Source organism: Tamandua tetradactyla, chromosome 15 (assembly GCF_023851605.1).
Source record: "Tamandua tetradactyla isolate mTamTet1 chromosome 15, mTamTet1.pri, whole genome shotgun sequence".
Taxonomy (NCBI): Eukaryota; Metazoa; Chordata; class Mammalia; order Pilosa; family Myrmecophagidae; genus Tamandua; species Tamandua tetradactyla.
This window is the reverse complement of record NC_135341.1, coordinates 22,865,572-22,882,326: the sequence shown is the minus strand read 5'-3', so window position 1 is coordinate 22,882,326 and position 16,755 is coordinate 22,865,572. Positions and strand designations below refer to the sequence as shown.

The 16,755-nt window shown below is 37.3% G+C and overlaps 1 protein-coding gene and 1 non-coding gene across 5 annotated transcripts in view; one reads left to right on the top strand and one right to left on the bottom strand.

Moving 5' to 3' along the window:
* The window catches only part of PTPRG (protein tyrosine phosphatase receptor type G), a 730,904-nt gene that overhangs the window by 302,832 nt on the left and 411,317 nt on the right, over positions 1 to 16,755 (top strand). The window lies entirely within an intron of this gene.
* LOC143658178 (U2 spliceosomal RNA) lies at positions 12,533 to 12,723 on the bottom strand. Its single transcript, XR_013163186.1, has one exon. It is a non-coding gene; the product is annotated as a U2 spliceosomal RNA (small nuclear RNA).

The following is a 16,755-nucleotide window of genomic DNA, read 5'->3' as shown; positions in this document are numbered from 1 at the left end:
GTATTTTTGTTGTTCCATGCAGTGTTTTGGATTTAGATCTTTAAGGAAACCTTACAAAGATTGATGACCTGGAGTATGTAGGATCATGTTCTACGCCATCGATATTTGCCACTGGTTGTTTTCCATCTAGTCCTGTGTGCACGAGAGAGCCCAGCCACTGCTGTTAGGTCTGCAGAAGTCAAAGAGAGAAAGTAGAAAACTTGAAGCTGGTAGACATTTGAGGGGAACGCATGTTTGACATTATCCTTCCCAGTTCATTAAGATCAAAGACCATTTTGTGGCGGGCCGCGGTGGCTCAGCGGGCGGGAGTGCTTGCCTGCCGTGCCGGAGGACCCCGGTTCGATTCCCGGCCCCAGCCCGTGTAAAAAACAAACAAACAAACAAAATATAATAAAAAAAAACAAGAAAATGTTTAAAAATGTTTCCCTTTCTTCCTCCCTTCCTTCCTTCCATCCTTCCTTCTTTCTCTGTCTTTCCTTCCTTTCCTCCCTCTCTCTAAAAAAAAAAAAAAAAAAAAAAAAAAAAGATCAAAGACCATTTTGAGCTGCATTATCTAGCCCTTTCATTTTCTTTCCTTTCAGATTTGTGTTGTATAGATAATGTTCTTCCAAATAGAAGGGTTTTATTTTCTGCTTAATTGAGTGTAAACAATTGATTATATGTTTGCTTCACAGACTCTGGGTGTTGTGGCATTTTTCTGCACTTGGAGAATTGATCAGCAAGAGGACTGGGCTTATTTTTTTTTTTAAGTGGAGTTTTGATTAGGGATGAAGTCAAACAGTGCACAGTGTTCATGGACGATCAAGCAAGCCAATGAAGCATCTTGTGTGCTCTGCTAATAAGAGGAAAAAACTCTCCAGTTTCAATTTTCTGATGGTTTGCCACTTAAACATTATCGGTAAATACTATTTTTAAAGTATAAATAACCATAGCATCTTATTTTTAAGTGCCATCATTAAATACTCATTTCAGGCTTGTTAAACAAAGTTAGCCCTTGGTGAGAAGGGAAGGATTACAAATAAAGAAATCTACAGGACAAGACTCTGATGTGATTTCAGCACCCCTGGCAGTCATTTCTTTGCCCTCACCAAGAGCCATTAAACACATTTTAAGCAGACGTGTAAATACAGTGACAAAACACCTGCTAGGAGTAAAGAGTCCAGCAAAACTGAAGATTTTCTCATTTGGAGATTTCCCAAAACATATTTACAAACATGTCCCCAGTCTTGAAGTATATTCAAATTTCTTACAGCTAGAAAAACCTTATCAGCAGTGAAGTTTTTTTAATCATCAAGGAAGTTCTTAGGGCGTGGGATATGAGCTGCTTTGTTGCCTATGTGTGCCTTTGTTTGAACAGCAGTCACATTAAATGGGTTGCCTATGCTTATTTTGCAAATTCTAAGCCATGTATTTATTGTCTGACTTATTATGTCTGTAAAGTAAAAAAAAAAAAAAAAAAAGAAGTGGTAGCAGTCATCCATATTTATTTAGGGCAAAAAGAGGACCTCAGAGTATCTTTGCATATATTCTTTACTCTTAAACAAAAATTAATATACCACTTATCTAAGTATTGCTGAAGTGACATTCCTGGAAATGCAAAGATATTAGTGAAATATTACCCAAAATCTAATTTTTCACAGAAACAATGTTATAGATGCAATCAGAAAGTTCTGGAGAATACCAAAACTGATTAACGTAAAATCCAGTGATAGAAATATGTTTAAAATAGAATTAAACAGAGTCAGAGCTATAGAAGGACTTCAAATGTGTGTGAGTGATGAGTGAATGAATAATTATTTGTCTTTCTGTACACCCTTTATGAATAACTTTTTACTTTTATACAATTTCAAACTTTGAGAAAAGTTGAAAGGATAGTACAAAAACCATCTGTGTACCTCTGATCCTGACTCACCAATTAAAAACAAATATTATTATCCTCTTTCAGTGTGTGTATATCTTTGTATAAAGTTTCTTATAAAGATTTCAGAATCAATTTCTTAGGAAAAAGGGAAATTTTCTTACATATCCACAGTGTAATTACCTAAATAAGAAATTAATTATTGATAAGAAATGATTATCTCATCTATATTTCATATTCAATTTTACAATTTATCCCCCAAATATCCTTTATGCCTGTATTGTTCCCAATTCAAGATCCAGTCTAGGATCACATTGCCTTTAATTGTCATGATCTTTTTAACTTTTTTTTTATTGTATAGTATAACATATAAAAAGCAAAGACTTAAAAAAGCCATAGTTTTTAAAGCATTCTTCAACAAATGGTATGATCTTTTAATTTCCTTTAATCTGAAATAGTTACTGGGTCTGTTTTCACCTTTTATCAAATTGACACCTTGCTGAGTATAAGGTAGTTATTTTGCAGAATGTCCCTCAAATTAAGCTACCCTGATAATTCCTTATGATCAGACTTTGTTTATGCATTTTTGGCAGGAATAATCCCGGGTGATCTATTTCTCAGTGCATTATGTCAGGAGCCACTGTGTATTAGCTAGGGTTCTCTAGGGAAACGGAATCAGCAGGAAATATCCATAGATATAAAATTTGTAAAAGTACTTCATGTAACTGTGGGAATGTGGAGTCCAAAATTCGTACGGCAGACTGTGAAGCTGATGACTCTGATGAAAGATCTGGACGAACTCCACAGGAAAAGCCTGCTGGGCAAAGCAGGAAGGGAGCCTGTCTCTTCTGAATCCTCCTTCAAAGGCTTCCAGTGATTAGATTAAGTATCACTCATTGCAGAAGACACTCCCCTTGGCTGATTACAAATGAAATTAGCTGTGGACACAGCTGTGATCATGATTTAATTCTATGAAATATCCTCATAGCAACAGACAGGCCAGCACTTGCCCAACCACACAAACGGGTGCCACCACCTGGCCAAGTTAACATATGAACCTGACCATGACACACTGGAGGTAAGTTTGTTCAATTATTGGTGATGTAGACTTTTATAATTTAAGATAGTAACCAGATTTCTGAACTCTAAAGCTACTATTTTCTCTAGTTTTTTTTTTTTTTTTAATAATTTGTTTGGGAGTTGATACTTTGGAACTGTGTAACTATCCAATTTTTCATTAAATTTTTACCCACTAGTTTTAACACCCGTTGATGATTGTTGCTGTTAACATGATGACTGCCTAATGGCCAGTAAAATGGTTAGGAAATTCTTATTACTCCTCTAAATTGGATGGCATCCTACTGTAAGGGAGCACTTTCCTTTCTTTCCTTCTTATTCATTCATTCATTGATTGCTTATTTCATTAGGACGCACGTATTGTTACCTGACTCAGTGGGTTATCATCTATTACGATTATTATTTTGGGGTTCAAACTGATTATCTCAGATTCAGCTAGTGGGCACCCCTTCAAGCTAATTCCTGTGTTATTTGTCCCTATCATGTCTAAGTTGGCTAACAAAGGGAAATCTTAACACAACAATGGAATTTTATTACACACCATGATGTGGAAGTATAACCATTAAAGTGTTGTTGTATTTTCTCTATTAGGATTAAAAATTTTCTGGTAGGAAAAGCTGTTTTTATCATTTCTGATTTGTATCTTTGAGTTGCTACCTGGCTTAAATATAGTAGTATATTAGTATATCTAAAGTTAATTAAAATGGTCTTAAAATGGAATCTTGAATAAATGGATAGTTCTTAGGGGGATGAATCACATGCCAATCCGGAATTCATGCTCTGTAAAACTGTTTTCATAATGAATTGCACATGTGTATTTTCTTCCTGTTATTTTAATTTTTAGCCTATTTCCCTTGTTACTTTTGAACAGCAGGCCCATAGTCATAATCTGGATTTAATTAACACGAGTCTTATAATACAGAGCCATACCTGCAAACAAGTAAAGAATCAATGTCAGAGAAACTGATAATGGGAAGATTCTCTGAGTAGCACCTGGAATCATTTTAGCAAGGAGTCTGTTAAGGTACTTCCAAATAATGAAATTTTACAGATAACTATTCTTACACTTTCTGTAGAAAGATATTTTAAGTTTCTCCCACTTTAGCTTTTCTACAGGTTGTTGAATTCTCTCCAGCTGTTGCATTCTTTTTAGTAACAGAAGTACGATTTATTTTGCAGTGTGAAGATCATATTTGAAACACAGTTATTATCCTTATGGTATTTATTGGTAGGAGAAATACAGCTCTGCAGACTTAAGAAATTCCTTTTAGTTTTAGTCACCTTATGGTATGCCAAGCTGGTGATCACTTAATGATAATGAAGAGTTACATGATTCAGAAAATAAAGGTCAAGATCAAGAAATCTCCCTATGGGAGACCCTTGCATTCTGGAAGCCTCAAGGGGTAACTAAGAGCAGTGAAGATATCTGGAAGTAGGTTTTAAACTAGAAGAGGCATATTCATCAAGATTCTTTAAGAGGTGATTTTGTGCAGGCCAGTGTGATTTGTAGGCCATTATATACCAGGTACTATTGAAACTTTTTTTAAACAATATTTTTATTGTAAAACCTTAACAAATAAGCATACAAAATTCTGTATATGGTGTATAATCGGTGACTTATACTGTGACATAGCTGTATATTCATCACCATGATCTTTTTTTTGAACTCCAGAAAAAGAAAAAAGAAAATCATACATCCCATATCCCTTAGTCTTCCCTCTCATTGACCACAAGTATTTCGATCTACTCAATTTATTTTAACCTTTGTTTCCCCTATTATTTGTTTATTTTTTATCCTTTTTTACTCATCTGTCCATTCCCTAGATAAAAGGAGCATCAGGCACGAAGTTTTCACAATCATACAGTCACATTGTAAAAGGTTTATCATTATATAGTCATCTTTAAAAAACATGGCTACTGGAAACCAGGTCTACAGTTTATTGAAACTTTCAACTTACTATGGGAAAACAGTCTGTTTCAAACTTTAATGAAGACAGCCAATATAAGAAATTCACTTACAGAAATGCAGTCCTTCTGGAAAGTCAGTACTTTTTTTTTTTTCATCAGGCGTTTGTATTGTTTTACCAAATTATTAACACAAACTATTAATTCTTCACTGTAAATTAATTTAGTTGAATTTTCACCATAATTTCATAGTTACTGCTATGAAAATAAAAATAGCTCACATTTACTGAGTATGAGTTACATGTTAGACAATGTGCTCTTTTTTTAAGAAAAATTTTCATTTGATTCTTTCAGTAGTCCTTTGAATTAGTTAGTAATATCTCTACTTTATAAAGTTGAATGTAAAATCTCAAAGAGGAATGTTCTCTAATCTACTCAGTTAATTAAAGCTGTAGAAACCAGGTTTCCAGCCCACACTATACTGTGATTATGATGCTGAGGTCGATATTTGTACCTCTCTAGCCATTTATCAGTATCTGCATTTATTAACTAATGAAATGAAAAGTTGGGCACAATTTGTTTAATTTTTAATAAGGGGGTCTTAAGGGCCTAGGCTGGCTAATAGTATAGGAAAAGGTACAATAGGGAAGAAGAATCAAACTCTGTGTGTTCAATATCCCCGTTCTCAGTTTCTCGCACCAAGAGGTAACAGATGTTATTACATTTAGACTGTTATCTTGATAGGTGGCACATCATTATCGGCAGCTGCTGATGAAGTGCCCACGAGTGCTGCTGGCAGCCATGTGCAGTAGGGGAGGAAGTTGTAATTGGAGTACTCAGAGTGCTGAAATTTTAAGAACATTCAAGGTTTTAGGAGGTAGTAGCATATTTTGGAAACATGAATGTTTTTGCAATCTGCTGAAAGATGTTCTAATAGACATGTTGAGGAGTCAAGGACTTCAGGGTGTAAGGTTGTAAATTCTCAATGCCTACGCTAATAATGATGATCATTCTTAATTGAGCACCAGCTACTGTTCAGCTGCATTATATGTAATAATTAATTTAATTATTATTAATTCATGAGGTAGGTGCTATGATTATCCCCACCACCACCGTTTTTTTCCAGCTGAGACCCAGAGTGGTTGGGTTGTAGCAGTTGTAGATGGAAAAGCCATAATCTAACTTCAGTGGCTACCTTCTTAATGCCTACAGTTCAGTTGCTTTTGTAGTTTGCTGCCTCATGCACTCATCCCCTTGAAGACTGGGTAATGTTTCTCTTAACAGAAATGTGTTTCTTCACTAAGTAGTCGCCTCAGTGCATTTTGGAGTCTTTAGGTGCAAGTATTTCCTTCTCAACAGTGAGAGCCTGGAGAGCTGAGGCCAGCCCTTTGTGTTCACCACTTTATTCACAGCGTCCAGTGCCGCCAGCCCTCAGTGCTCTGCTGAACATGTTTATTGACTGGTGTTTGATGGCTGAGCTGGATCTCCAGCCCGAGCATAGGGTCTGAATGGTTTGGGGCCAATGAAACCTTTTGTTTACGCAGACAGCTTATAAAGAATATGCCGGTCAGGTATTTCTTGGGTAGCCCTTGAGTGAGTTATGGCTTGGATAATAGGAGAGGCGGTTTCCTTGTGATTACGTTTTTCCCTTCTGTGGTGGGTAGATGGAGGTGCTGGTGGAGTTGGCCACAGAGAAACCTATTGAAACAAGTTTCTAGATTAATTAGAAATAGCCAACTATTTTCTAAGGCTGGAGAAGAGGACACTAGTTAAAAGGGCAACCAACTTTTAACCTGAGAAATGTGGAGAACCTGAACTGGTTCACCTCGTTAGCAACTGAGAAAAAGATGGGAGTGAGGCAGGGACAGAGTCCATAACCAATAGCAAATACATGTTGCTGGGACCTACACAGTTCTTTGGCAGTCATTATCTTATTTATTTTTATGTTCTCAACAACTCTTAGAAGGAAGAGAATTTGTTAATTCCCTTTTATAGATAAATACGAAAAAGAAAACTGAGAATCACTAAAGGTAATTAATTACCTAGTTAATGCCACCTAGGTATTGAGTGGCAAAATTGGGATTCACACTTGGACTTCGTGGCTCCAGAATCCATGCTCTTAGAGGATACTGGTCACAATTTTTTTTTTTTTTTTCCTTTTTGAAATGGATCAGATTCAGACAGTGTAGTGAGTGGTGCCAGAAAGAGGTATCACTGCCTGGAAGTCACCTATGGTCATCTATACTTAATAGCCATAAGTTAATAAGTTTGTACATGCATTTATTATTGTGTGTTAGTGTTACAGTTCTATTAAACACAGTCTAAAATCCCTCTGTGTTAGGGTGTTTCTGTATTAGCACTATTGCTGCTTTGGTCCAGATCATTCTTTGTTGCGGGGCTGCCCTGTGCACAGTAGCATGTTTAGTAGCAGTCCAGATCTTAACCAACTAGGTGTGCCATCTAAATTGTCTCCCATCATTGATAAGCATCCCCTGGGGAGCAGAAACATCTCCTTATTAAGAACCACTGCTCCATATGTTGGAAATGCAATAAATGATAAAGTAACTAAGTATTTTTAGGGGTTCCAGGAATTCTGTGTGGGTAAGAGTCACTCAATACCTTGCTCACTGTGCCCCTCCCTGACCTTTACCCTGATTTAGTAGGTCAGGCTTGGGAGCTACTCTGTTTTGGAATATAGATGAAGAAATTGACATGGGTAGTTCAGGGGCCATTCTTCCATCTTTTTAGAGCGAGTGACTGCAATCAGATGAGCTTCACATCCTAACCTATAAACCAGCTGTGCTTCCTTCTCAGCAATAGATTCTCATAATTTTTGGGTATTAGAATACTTTTCTCCCTCTCCTTTTAATCTTCTAAGATCTGCCAGCCTATCTTGCCAGTGATTAAGTTTACAGAGCAGCTAATGATTTGCCCCAGGTTTCCCAGCTTGTAAAATTGCATGCCGTGCATATAAATGTGTAAGATTTTTGACCTTATAAACTGAGGAGCAATTATCCACATGTCTTAAGACAGAGGAGGCCACCTTTTGACTTTGAAAATATCACTAGCAAGGCATTTTATTTTAGGAAGTCAGGTTTCGTGTTTCTAAATACCGGTTTATTAGGCTCCTTGGAAGCAATTTCTGGCAAAGTTTTATTGTAAATAGAGTCTGTATCAATTGATAAAAATGAAGTTTGGGATTTAGTGATGTGATTTAGTTTTTATGTTGTACTTGCCTCCTGTTGCTGCAGATAAGCAAAAGGGGGAAATCTGGGCAAACTCTACAAGTATTCAGTGTTTTGTGTTAAAATCTCAATTGAGAAGGCACTGTATTAGGAGGTAATCCTTCAGCTTAAAAGAAATCATTTGCTTTTCAAAACATACTTATGGCTTAGCTTTGATACATTTGAAAGGGATATAATTTATGTCCAAGTGTCCCCACCTTTCAAGACTCTCTCTGTCTTGGTCAGCAGCCTGTGACTTTTTTTTTTTTTAAATGAAATTGTTATTGAGATCATAGATGTACCTATAGCTGTATGACATGGTACAGAGACCTTACCCAGTTTCCCCCAATGATAGCGTTTCGTAAAACTATAGTATACCATATAAATTGACAGTGATACAATCTGTTGATCTTCTTCAGATTTCTTTTGGTTTTACTTATTTGCCTGCATCTGTGTGAGTGCATTATGTTCTGTCCAGTTCTTTTTTTTTCACCTGTGTTGGTTAGTGTATCTACCGCCACAGTCAAGATATTAAATAAACACTTGCAACAACACAAGTCCCTCTTGTTGCCCTTTTCGAACCCCATCCTTAATCACTGATCTGTCCTCCATTTTTCAAAATTTTGTTACTTCAAAAACATTATATAAATAGAATCAAACACAGGTATAATCCTTGAGGATTGGCTTTTTCACTCAGCGTAATTCCCTGGGGAATCATCCAATTCATTTTATGTGTAGATTGTTCCTTTTCATTGCTGAGTCGTATTCCAAATGAATATGCCATGGTAACTTCAACTATTCACTCATTTAAGGACATCAGGTTTTTCTCCAGTTTTTGGCTATTCCTGGTAAAACTGCTGTTAACATTCCTGTGTAGGGTTTTTGCATGAACCTAGGCTTTCATTTCCCTGAGAGAAATTACTAAGTGTACAATTGGTGGCTCATATGGTAATTGCCATGTTTAATTTTATAAAATACTGCCAAACCACTTTACATTTCCACCAGCAATGCATGGAAGTGATCCAGTTTCTCTGCAACTTTGTCAGTATTCAGTGTTATCAGGATTTTTTTATTATTTTATGTGTTCTGATTTGCATGCAGTGATATCTCATTTGGTTATATTTTGCCTATTCCTAATGACTTATGATGTTGAACATCTTTCCATGTACTTTCTTGTCATCTATAGACCCTTTCAGTGAAATTCCTGTTCATGTCTTCTGCATATTTTCTAAATAGGTTTTTTTTAAACTGCTGGATTTTTGAGGGTATCTCGTATACTAGCCCATTGATGGATATGTGATTTGCAAATATTTTTCCCTGTATGTAACTTGCCTTAATATCACTTTTTTATCATGGCATCCAAAGCACAAAAAAGTTTTAATTTTATTAGGTCCAAGTTATCAGTGTTTCCCTTTATGGATCACATTTTGGCATGATGTCTAAGAACTTTTTACCTAGCCATAGATTCCAAAGATTTTCTCCTATGCTTTTTCCTAAAAGTTTAATAGATTTACATTTTACATTTAAATCCGTAGTTCATTTTGATTTAGTTTTTGTATAAGGGGTTGAGGTTTAGTTCTCAGATCATTTTTTGGTCTATGGCTGTCTACTTCCTTGAGCACTTTGTTGAAAAGGCCAAGTGTCCTTCATTGCATTGGCTTTAAACCTTTGTCAGAAAACAGTTGAGGATATTCTTGTGGGTCTATTTCTGGATCCTCTAATCTGTTCTGTGGATTTATGTGTCTGTCCTTCTGCTAGTACCACAGAGTCTTGGTTATTGCAGCTTTTTAAATATTAAGTCTTAATGTCTGGAAGAGTCATTCCTCCTACTTAATTCTTCCATGTCAGGAGTGTTTTAGCTTTTCTAGGGCCTGTGCTTTTCCATTTAAAGTGTTTAATAAGCTTTTCTATGTCTATAGCAACTTTGTTGGAGATTTGATAGGAATTGTATTAACCTGATAGGTCAATTTGGCGAGAATTGATGTTTTTATAGTAATGTATAAGCCATACATTCCGTGAAGAGAACACTTTTCTCCGTTTATGTAGGTCTTTCATTTCTATCAACATCATTTGTAATTCTCAGTATACAGATCCTGTACATGTTTTATTCAGTGTCTATATAAGTATTTCATTTTCTTTGGAGTTAATGGTACAGTTTTTATTTCTGACTGTTGATTGTTAATATATAGAAATGTGATTGATTTTTAAATTTTCATCTTTTATCTTATGAACTTGATAGACTCATATTAATTTTGGGAGGTTTTTTCATGGATTGTGATTTTCTGTGTAAGCAATTCTGTCATATGCTATAGAAATAGTTTTATTTCTTCCTTTTATGTTTGAATGCCTTTACTCCTTTTTCTTGCCTTCTTGCAGTGGCTAGACTGCCGGTACAATGGTGAATAAGAGTGCTGAGAGTGGACAGTCTTGTCTTTGTCCTAATTTTAGTGGGTAAAGCATTTAGTTTTCATCATTAAAAATGATGCCAGCTTTGGTTGTTTTGTAGCTGTGAGTTGAGGCAATTCCAGTTACTAAGTTGCTGAAAGTTTTAATCATGAATGGGTGATGGATTTTGTCAGATACTTTTCACATGTGATCATATGAAATTTTTTCTTTAGCTTATTGATATGATGGGTTACACCACTTAAATCTTTTTATTTTCAACTTTTTATTTTGAAATAACGTCAGACTTACAAGGCAGATTTAAAAATGACACGAAACCCGTATAAAGAACTCCAGCATCCCCATATATCTGTCTGCAGTTATCCAGATCCACCATTTATGTTTGTCACCTCTTTCTCTTTCTTTCCTTTCCCCTCCCTCTCTCTCCCTTTCTTTTGTTCTTTCTTTCTTCCTCATCTGTCTATTTATCTGTCTATCTAGTACATAAATATTTTTTGAACATTAAAGAGTACGTTTTACCCATCATGCTCCTTGATCACATAATACTTCCACGTTCGTTTCCTTTGAATAAGGAAATTCACTTATGTAATCACCCTGAGTGTTATCAAGTTCCAGAAATTTAACATGAATATGAAACTCCATGTTTCATATTCATGAATATGAATATGAAAAATTTTGGGGACATAGGAAAACTGTTCCAGTTTTCCTATGCCCCCCAAATGCCCTTCTGAGCCTTTTCTCCATTCTTAGATCCCATCCAGTATCACATATCACATTTCTTTGTAATTATATCTTTAGTTTCCCTCCCCTTCCCTCCTCCTCTCCCTCCCACCCTCCCTCCCTATCCACAGCATAAATCTTCCCCTCCCAAGCCCTCCCACCCTCCCGAGCATCTCATTCAGTGGAATTAATCACATTCATAATGTTGAAGTGTCCTCATCACCACCCATTGCGAGAACTTTCCCTCTACCCCGAACAGAAACTCCACACTCATTTGTACAAATTCCCTATTGCCCCTGCCCCCAGCCCTTGGTAACGTGTTGTTCTAGTTTGCTAGCTGCCGGAAATCGATATACCAGAATCAGAATGGCTTTTAAAAAGGGGAATTTCATAAGTTGCTAGTTTAAAGTTCTAAGGCTGAGAAGATGTCCCAATTAAACAAGTTTATAGCAACGTCCAATCTAAGGAATCCAGTGAAAGATACCTTGATTCAAGAAGGCCAAAGAAGTTCCGAGTTTCTCTCTCGTCTGGAAAGGTGCATGGTGAACACAGTCAGGGTTTCTCTTTCATCTGAAAGGGCACATGGCAAACATGGTGTCATCTGCTTGCTTTCTCTCCTGGCTTCCTGTTTTGTGAAGCTCCCCAGGAGACATTTTCCTTCTTCATCTCCAAAGGTCACTAACTTGTGGACTCTGCTTCTCGTTGCTATGTCATTCTGCTCTGCTCTCTCTGAATCTCCTTCTTTCTTCAAAATGTTTCCTCTTTTATAGGGCTCCAGAAACTTAACAAGATCCACCTAAATGGGTGGACACATGTCGTCACCTAATCCAGCTTTTTTTTTTTTTTTTTAATTTTTTTTTTTGTGTGTGTGGGGGGTGAAGACAGAGGAGTGTGGCAGGTAAGGCAGAAGGTGATTGGAGAGTATGATGGTAGTAACAAAGTGGGCTACAACCACCCATAAGCATAAGACCTAGGATAGAGAGAGTGAGCCAGGAGCAGTTTTCGCAATTGATGGCAGGAAGAGAAGGTCTCTTACAGGTTGGAGAAGATTTCGAACGAGAGGCCTGTGAGGGAGGTGCTCTCACAGGACTTGCTCCCTAGCATTCACTACTTCCCTGAAACCCCTGAAAGGAATTCTGGGTTGACCATCGCCACGAGTAAAGGATGTAACAGCAGCGAGAAGAGAATAGAGGGAACGAAGAAGAAAGGAAAGAAGAAAAGATGGCACAAGCAGCTCAGGGGGAAGACACAAAGGGAGCCCTGGAGATCTTGTCCTGGTAGGGGAAGGGAGCAAGTCCAAAGAGCAAGGAATAGTCAAGTCTATCAGTGCACATCGCAGATGAGGGAGGGGTGCACCACTCCTGGAAGTACTGCAATACCACGTCGATGCGTGGAGTGGATGCAGCAAGCTCCTATTCCATCTCCCTGCTCCAAAAATCCATTTAATATATTGTCCTCGGATAGAGGACGTATCAGATATTAAAGTGATAAGAACAGATACTACACCTGATCTTAGTCAAAAGGCTGAGAACGATTAACAACCACTCTTGACTAAATCACATCATCCAGGGAGATGATCTGATTACAGTTTCAATTTGAATTTGAAATTACACTTTCAAACATACAGTATTGAATAGGGATTATTCTACCTTTATGAAATAGGATTTTGATTAAAACATGCTTTTCTAGGGTCCATACATCCTTTCAAACCAGCACACCTGTACTTTACTTTATTTCTCTCTGACCTTGCACATTCTTTAATATTTTCTCTGTGGTTACCATGAGGGTTAGACATAACTATCTTTATCTATAACAGTCTTGTTTGTTTTGATCCCAGCTTAATTCCAACAGCATACATAAATTGTGTTCCTGTACTCCCTGTCCTTCTACCTTATGTACTTCTCATCATAAATTACATATTCATATGTTATGTGTCCAGAACCATTGATTTATCATTGCATTTTAACCATTTGTCTTTTGGATCTGGTTAGAAGTAAAAAGTGGAATTACAAATAGCAAATCCATATTTATGTTTATCCATATCATTATCTTTACCTGAGATTTTTTTTTTCAAATAGTGTCAGTCAATTGTCTACTGTCTTTTCCTTTCAATCTGCAAACCCCCCTTTAGCATTTCTTGTGGGGCCAATCCAGTGGTGACAAAGTCCCACAGCTTTTGTTTATCTGGGCATTCCTTAATTCTTCCCTTACTGTTGAAAGACAGTTTCGCCAGGTATAGAATTCTTGGTTGGTAAGTTTTTTCTTTCAGCAATTTAAGCATATTTCCCCACTGCTTTCTTGGCTCCATATTTTCTGATGAGAAACCAGAACTTAATCTTATTGAGGTTCTCTTGTATGTGACATGTTGCTTCCCTCCTGTACTTTCAGAATTCTGTCTTTATCTTAGGCATTCAGCAGTTTGATTAAAACATAGCATGATATGAGTCTATTTGTGTTTATCCTATTAGGAGTTCAGTGAGCATCTTGGATCTGTATACAATTTCTTTAAGTATGGGATATTTTTAGCCATTATTTCTTTGAATCTTCTCTTCTCCTTTCTCTCTTTTTTCTCCTCCTGGGATCCCCACAATGCATGTATCTAAATGCTTGGTGGTGCCCACAGGTTCCTCAGGCTCTGCTTGTTTTTCTTCATTCTTTCTTCGCTTCCCACCAGAATTTTCTATTGTCTTATCTTCAGGTTCAGTGATTCTTTTGTTCTTTGGACCCTAGTCTGCTTTAGAGAATTTTTAGTTTCTTACTATGGTCCTCAGATAGGTTTGGTTCTTTTTCATAATTTCCATCTCTCTATTGTTATTTTCATTGTATTCATCTTTAATTCTCCTTTCTCCTTTACTTCTTTGAGTATATTTGGGATCATCTTTTTCAAATTTCTGTCTGGAAAGTCCTAGGTCTGGTCTTCTATTTTGGTGGTTTTTAATGCTTCAGTCTTTTCCTTTGCCTGCGCTGTTGCTTTCTGTTTTTTCCTGTGTCTGGTAATCTTCTGTTGAAATGTGAATATTTTGAAATTTTAACATGTTATCACTGGAATTTAGGTTCTGATGCATCTGTTCCTTAAGTTTTTGTTATGATAGAGGTTTCCTTAATGACAGGAGCTATCAACAATAACACCAAAAATGTAAAAAACAAACAAAACAAAACACCTTTGCCAGTCTGTTCTGACTGACCTGTGCAACTGCTTTCTTTCAGAGCCTATCCATACAATGAGGATAGGGAACACTTTCAACCATAGCCTAGGATTTACCTGGTCTTTTCTGCTGGTGTGTTTTGTCGTTGACATGGATGTGTGGCTCCAGAAACCCCCCATTTACATGGGTAGGAATGTCCTCTCAGTCCAAAGCTGTTGAGGAACTGTACTGTTCCTTAAAACTGTACTGTTTGTCCTCTAACCATAGGCAGACTCTTGAGTGTTCTCTCAGAGTGTGCTGTAGTAGAGCTCTGTGACCTCCCTTCTACATGCCAGGCCAGTTCTAAGAGAGCGAGTCCTTCAGGCTACCACGAGACAGACTGGGCCCAGTGTACGTGGTACCAGTGTGTGCGTGAGATGTTCTCTGCTCCCTGCAGAACTCGGTCCAAGGATCTGCACTGAAAGTGCCAATTCTGTGCAGTGCTTATGAGATGTGGGGAAGGAGCCAGCTGGGGTGCCATGCGATCCTACAGTTTACATAGACGTTTTATTGATTCAGTGCTGTCTTTGTTATTGCAGCCCTTTTACTGTTTTCGAGAACTTCGAGAAAGATATTTCTGCCAGGTTTTGCTGTTTGTGAAAAGCTTCACTAGGGGTCACATGGTTGAAGCTTCTCATGGCACCATTTAGGTTGGGCCCCTAAATCTTTTTTTTTTAATTAAATATTGCCAGAAATGCAATTATATGCTTGTTTTTCTGTTCTCTCGATTTCCTTGTTGTTCTGGCTCTATCCTTGTTTTTCTTTTTATACCTCTGTAAATAGTGCTCCGGATAGTCAAGGCCAGAAAGCTTGGAGCATGTTCTCTTATATGGTAAATCTCAGTCTTCAGAGTTTATGTCTAAACCTGGTTTTTCTGATACGGCAGTGGAAATATGCTTGACAGAGTGATTGCTTTGGTTTTTTCAGGCATCCCCTTTCTTGATTGTGTGATTTATATTTTTCAATTGGTCTCACTTATCATTGGCCAAAACATACGAATCAGGGAAGTTAAATGAAAAGAGGGTCTTCTCTTGATGGTCCACTTGGTACTGAACTCATCAAATAGAGTGGAATGAAGATCTAAAAGAGGAAATCTTTTATGAAATCTAAAAGAGGAAAAGAAATTAAGAAAGACACATGATTGTAGTTGCTATGGGGTGAGCGTAATCTGGTTTGGGCCTGGATTCTTGGAATTCTAGTTTTATTCCTTAGTCAAATTCCTCCTTTTATGTTTATAGAATCCATGATATGGGGACGTCCAAGCCATCTCTCAGGTTGATTAAATTAAATAATACAAGCCAGTAGGTGTATGTAGTGTTCAGGCACCCTGCATGTTCCCTATAAACAGTGGTTAATTCTGATCATGGTGTGTTAGCTGCTTATCGAATTCCAGCGGGGAGGAAGAATGAAAAGTAGATGGTGGTTGAGAAATTAATGCTGAAATGGAATTGCTGCTATTTGGAGATAAAAGGAGACTAAGGGAAATCTTTTTTCCAGAAAAAGCCTAAATTGCCCGGAACATTTGTGTTTCTGAGTGGACGTGGTAAAAACTCGGAATTGAAAGGGATCTCTAATGATGGTTTGGAGTCCAGTTCATGAGAGAGAGTTGCCAATTTCTTTGTGTTGGCAAGGAATTGGTTTTGCTGGTGACATGGCATTGGCTCTAATCCTGCCTGCAGGAGAGAGGGTAGTGGTCCAGAAGGACCCACAAGCAGGGGAGTCCTAAACCAGCCTGCCCCACAGAATCATCTGACGACCCATGCTACAGAAATAGATTTTCAGAACCAGTTTCCAGGGTTCCAATTCAGAAGGTTTGGGAATGGGTCTAGGAGTTTGTATATATTGTTTAACAGAAAGATCTCAGGGAAGCCTGACATGGATCCCAACGAAGAATAACAACCACTGGGATGAAGTGCCTATTTGGGGTTCAGTGGCTGTAGCAGCATCCTAATTTCTTCTGCAAACTTTATCTACAACCCCTGAAACATCACTTAACTTTTTCGTACCTTCCTTGACTCGGTCTTTTGAGAAAAGAAGTATGAGGAATAATAACTCTGACCTACTTTGCATGGTTGCTGTTGAGAGTTAAAGAAAAAATGACTGTAAAGTACCTTGTAAATAGAAATTGCTCTATAAATGCCTTTTTTAAAAAATGTAATTTTTCTAATGTAGTTTTAAACACAAATAGTGTAGTTGAGTGCATCAGCTCAGATTACAAATATCAAAAGACCTGGTATCATCATGGCCAGAGATTTGTCTCTTTTTTTCTTATACCCAAAGTTGGAGGCATAAAAGAAACAGCACGACGTTGTAATGTCTTCTTTTGTCTGTATTATCATTCAGAAATAATGCTGACGCGAACTTCTAAAATCCACATTTTCCC